Genomic DNA, 5,747 nt, shown 5'->3' on the forward strand with positions numbered 1-5,747 from the left:
CAAAATGGTTCTCTTGAGTGAATTATATTGTATTGGTACTGTAATCAAAGCATATACATTTACTCAGTTATGAAAATGGTGTTTTTTTTTCTTTCTTGATATCTATTGTAGTTAGTAGTTTCAGGTATAATAAATATTAGGAACACAATTTCTCCATATTTCAACATATATTTTACTTTAGATCAAGTATTAGATCACAAAAGGTATTTTACTTCACCTGCTTTGGTTTTTTTTTTTTTTTTTAAGTTCAGTTTAGTTCTTCTTGGTTTTTGTTTTCAGGCAGGGTCTCTCTAAATAACCCTGGCTGTCCTAGAAATCACTATGTAGACCAGGTTGGCTGCACACTGGTAAACATCCATCCCTCTCCGTCTTCCAAATGCCAACTACTTTACTGTTTTTTACCACAAAATTTCAAGTTTCTGTAGCTAAGGTGTTTCCATATTTTCCGTTTTTTGTTGCTATTGGTTATTAAATAGAGGACCTCTTACATTAACCATACATTTAGGTAGTGAGCATCACTCATGGTTGAAGTTCCTGACAGTTACCCTGAGTCACCATGAGCACAACAATTCGCATACTTGTCTTCCAAATTATAGCCATTCCCTGTACTAAATATTAAGACACTAGAAGTGTGACATTTTTCTTCTTCGGTGGAGGACATAAGTTGGAGTTTGTCTACATTTCTTGGCCATCACATACCTAGCACTTTGTTTTATAAATATTAATTTTAGCAATCTCATTTGTAAATATTAAAGGGATAGCCTTATTATTCTTAATTTGCCACCTCTATCACTAAACGAAAGTGTTTGAGACTGAGGGTAGAATCAGTAGTAGATCACATATGCATGCTAGGCCCTGTTAAATGATTGCTTGACACAATACTGTTAAAAAATTAATTTGAGCAACAGAAGTAACCACCAAATTTCCCCAAAGAATCCAGATGTTTGATGGTCTCATCTTTTTTGTTCTTAGAAATAAAAGTATAAGTGAAGTTTTTGTGGGTTTTCTGTTAATCCCAGCTGTGAACTTGAGATCTCTACCCACCTGACCTCTGGGCATGCTATGAAGGATTATTGTGCTGAGGTTAATTGAGGCGGGAAGACCATTTGTGTGGCACCATTCCCTAGGCTGCGATCCTGGACTGTATGAAGAGGAGAAAAGTGGGCTGAGCCTTCCTTGCTCTCTTCTTCCTGCCTGGAGATGCAGTGTGACCAGTTGTTCAAGTCCCCGGTTTTCACCTTCCCCGTCTTGGTGTAATCTTGAACTGTGAGCCAAAACCCTTCCTACTTCATCCTAGAAATAGGAACAGTAACTAAAGAAGCCTACATGGTTTCATGGTATCATGTACCGCACTCAGAGACTTGTGCGTTCTAAGCTGTGGCCCTGTCTCTAGTTTACATTAGTACATATGTTTCCTTTGGTTTTCCCCACAGCTCCTCCTGCCCTTTCAAGAGATTCTGGAAATTTCTGGAAATTTCAATATTATATTTGATTCTAGCTGTCAGTTCTGATCATCTTATTATGTGATTGCTAGCAAGGTAAATTTGTATGGATACAACTGAAGGAAAGCTTTATTGAACTTTTGGCAGTATGAATAATTTTATGTTTTACTTTTTAGCTAGTATATTTTCCTGTACAAAGCAATGGATTTCCTTATGAATTTTGTGCATGTACGTAATGTATACACATTGATCACATTTATCATTCGTGTTTCTAAATCTCAAGTGTCATCTGGAGTTCAATTATTTACATCTTTCCCTGAATTAATGATTCCTCCCATAAGGAAGTGAGGAAATATAAAACAAAAACAGATGATCATTCCTTATAGATGAAATGTAATTTTTGGTTATTCGATTTTAAAATTGAAGTGAGAAAGAGGTAAAAGTGAGAAAAGTAGATACAAACTTAAATAGGGCAGACAGCTCTAATGACTTGCCCATTATGTACCAAATGCCTCTTTGGGTACTCAGGATGCCAGCCTGAAGAAAAAGAAGCTAAGCTCTCTTGTTGTAGCCCAACAGTAGAACTTTTGCCTAAACATTCAAGTCTCTGGGTTCAATCTCCCCAGAATTAAGAAGAAAAAAATATATCCTCCTTCCTTCATGATCAAAGGTTACAAAATTTTATATATTTTAAAGTATGAAGTTATATATTATGCATAATATGGTAGAATTTCCTTCTATCTTAGATGTTTTATCTGACATCAGAGAAACAACCATAAAGCTGACTAAAGATCAGAAATTATTACGTCAGCGCAACAGAAAGTAACTTATATGAGAACCGAGTCCTACAGACAGTTTGCTTAAAAGATAATCAACATGTTTTTGACACAGACACCACAATTAAGTAGCCTCTGACAGCACAGAAAACTTGAGCGAGGGTCCGTTTTCCTGCCCAGGACACTTGTCAACTCAGAAGTCCAGGAAAGAAGACTGGAAATGTAATTTGAAAACTCTCTGAAGGCAGAATGAGATTTTGTACAAACTACCAAGAGTATAGGTTGGGAACTGCCTGGCAGAGCTGATGTAGAGAATTCATGTTTGTAACTTGAAATTTGCCAAAATTACTTGCTTTTAAGGACATCAGAGAATCCTGACCAAGTTTGGTGCCTGTTTGAGTTGGCGTGACTGTAGGAGGTAGAGCTCTCTCAAACCAAGAACAAAGGGTGAACTCTTCCTGGAAGAGGATAAGAGCATCCTGATTGTGGGCAGACTTTACACAGTCCCGACCTAGAAGATGCCGGTGCTAGAATAAAACAACAATGTCAAGATAATAACCAAAATAAAAATGGTTAAATCTTTGAAACAAGGAATGACTGAGCAAAGAAATAGAAATTTTATAAGAAAATGGAACTTAGGATCAAAAGTCAATTTCATTAAAAATTATATATCATAAAGCTATATAAATAGTAAGACATCATAGAAATAATGGAATATAGAATTAATGGATAGAATGCATGTCAATATGAGATACCTTAAACAAATACAGATTTTTCTTTATTTAAAGCAACGGCACACAGTTAAGATCAAGTGGATCTCAGATCAGTTTTCAGCAGCCTCCCCAACACCTACTGCCTTCAGTCTAGCTCAGAGGGACCCAACACCCTCTGCAAGCACATTCACACTCTCCTGAAGTATACACACATCACACAAACACAGAATCAATAAAAACAAATCTTTTTAAAACATAGAAAATGAAGGTATGAGAGGTATCTCAGTGGTTAAAACACCTTGCTACTTTTCCAGAAGACCCAGCTTGTGGTCCAACAAAACCGACTGTAAGTCTAATTCCAGTGGATTCTACACTCATCTGTTTCTGTGAGGAAACAAAGGAGATTGTTGTTCAACAAGAAGAAACGAGCTATCAACCTATAGAAGGCCATTAAGAAACCCAAGTGCACATTTGTGAGTCAGAGTCACTAAGATAAAAAAACACAATTCTGTAAAATTCTGACTATGGAGGAAGGAAAACTATAAGTGATTTCCAGGTCTTCTAATGAGACAGGATAGAGATAGATAGATTTAGGGGATGGGCAGGGGGTGGGAAGAGACAATGAAACTATGATATTCTAAAAATATATGTTGTGTGATTAAATTTATCCAGGCCTACACACTGTATAGCACCAAGTAGGAGCCTTAATTTAAAATATGGGCTCAGTGGTGTACATGTAGGATCATCAACTGTAAGAAGCATGCCAGTCTGATGGGGTACCTATAGGGAGGAAGGATACACATGATGTGGAGAGGAATCTCTGCATTTCCAAGTCATTTATGTGATTTTAAAACTGCTCATTAAAAGTAGACTTCTTTTCAAAAAGGAGACTTTCATCTCAATAAAATCCATGGTAAGTCTAGAGTAATGAAGACATAACCACCAGAGAGAAACTGGAACACTGGGGCAGACCTACAACCACTCTGACTCAAGACAGTGATCACCCCTCAGAAGGGAGTGCGTCTGTTTGGAACATGGTATAAAGGCATTTGGAAACCAAGAACTCCAATTTAGTTCATTCAAAACATATTTGAAGTGAATAAGTATATATATATATGCCAAAAGAAAACATTCAAAATATACACATTATTCTTACGACCTTAAATTATGAAAATTTAAAAGTACTAAACAAATTTGAAAATTATTAACAGGTCAAATTAAACACAATTAAGATGTTTTATTGATCAAACCACAATATCAACGAAATGCAAGGCATTGAGTGGGAAATATTTGAGCATATCTATCTGGAAAAGACATTATCCAGAATATACAGGGTATTTCTTCAGACCAACAGGCAAACAAATAGAAGCCACATATCAGAAACATATACAAAATTATGAATTAAATTATATCTGTGTATAAATTAAAAGAATACTGAAACACTTGCAGTTAAAATTTGGAAAGAAATGGCAAATTGAAATGCACAAACAAATAAGGACGCTTGGTGGCGCTGCAGGCTAAGAGTCCGAAATATTGGCTCTGCAGACGCCCAGGACGCCATCTCCTTAAACTAAGAACCAGTTCTTTGGCGGCTGTTCGAAAGAGAAGGTAACAAGAAAGGTTTCTGGGAGAATTTGGGAAGAAGGGGTCTCTCTAATCGGATTTAGTTCAATATTTTCACAAACCCTCGTGAGTGGATTGTAATCGACCTGAAGAAGCAGCACCCTATGAACTGCATCTGAACAATGGAGACAGCTCTAGCAAAAACAGCAGAGAAAAGGCAAGTCGTTTTTCTTACTATATTGTTGCTTTTGTGGGAGGCTGACTGTAAGACAATAAGATATACCATGCCAGAAGAAATGGAAACTGGCTACTTGATGTCTAACCTTGAAAAAGATCTAAGGCTCAGGGTGGGGGAACTGGCCACCAGAGGGGCGCAAATCCATTACAAAGGAAACAAAGAGCTCTTGCAGCTGGATGCAGAGACAGGGAATTTGTACCTGAAGGAAAAACTAGACCGCGAAGAGCTGTGTGGGGCGACAGAACCCTGTGTTCTGCGCTTCCAGCTCATACTGGAAAACCCTGTGCAGTTCTTCCACACTGACCTGCAGCTAACAGATATAAACGACCATTCTCCAGAGTTCCCTCACAGGGAAATGCTCCTAACAATTCCTGAGAGCGCCCAGCCAGGGACTGTGTTTCCTCTGAAGGCAGCTCAGGACCCTGACATAGGCAGCAATGCTGTTCAGAACTACACAGTCAGCACCAACCTCCACTTCCATGTCGTTACTCACAGTCGCGCTGATGGCAGGAAATACCCAGAGCTGGTGCTGGACAGAGCCCTGGACAGGGAGGAGCAGCGTGAGCTCACTTTAACCCTTACTGCTGTGGATGGTGGGTCGCCACCCAGGTCTGGAACCACCACAGTTCGCGTTGAGGTTGTGGACATCAATGATAATGCTCCCCAGTTTGTACAGTCGCTCTATGAAGTTCAAGTCCCCGAGAACAGCCCCCTTAATGCCTTAGTATTGACGGTGTCTGCCAGGGATTTAGATGCTGGGATAAATGGGAAGGTAGTCTACTCTTTGTTTCAAGGAAGTGGGGTTTCTCTGCCATTTGTAATAGACAAAGTCACTGGAGAAATTCGTCTGAGGAAAGAGTTGGATTTCGAAGTAACTAACCAGTATAGCATAGAAATAGCAGCCACGGATGGAGGAGGCTTTTCGGGGAAATGCACTGTGGCTGTACAGGTGTTGGATGTGAATGACAACGCCCCTGAGCTGACTATCAGAAAGCTCACAATCCCTATCCCAGAA

General features: G+C 38.9%; 1 protein-coding gene across 1 annotated transcript in view; it reads left to right on the forward strand.

Annotated features, from left to right (window-relative positions):
* Positions 1–5,747, forward strand: part of LOC102000163 (protocadherin beta-8) — a 13,376-nt gene that overhangs the window by 2,517 nt on the left and 5,112 nt on the right. The window lies entirely within an intron of this gene.

The sequence above is a fragment of the Microtus ochrogaster genome, chromosome 18, assembly GCF_000317375.1.
Source record: "Microtus ochrogaster isolate Prairie Vole_2 chromosome 18, MicOch1.0, whole genome shotgun sequence".
In the NCBI taxonomy this organism is placed as follows: Eukaryota; Metazoa; Chordata; class Mammalia; order Rodentia; family Cricetidae; genus Microtus; species Microtus ochrogaster.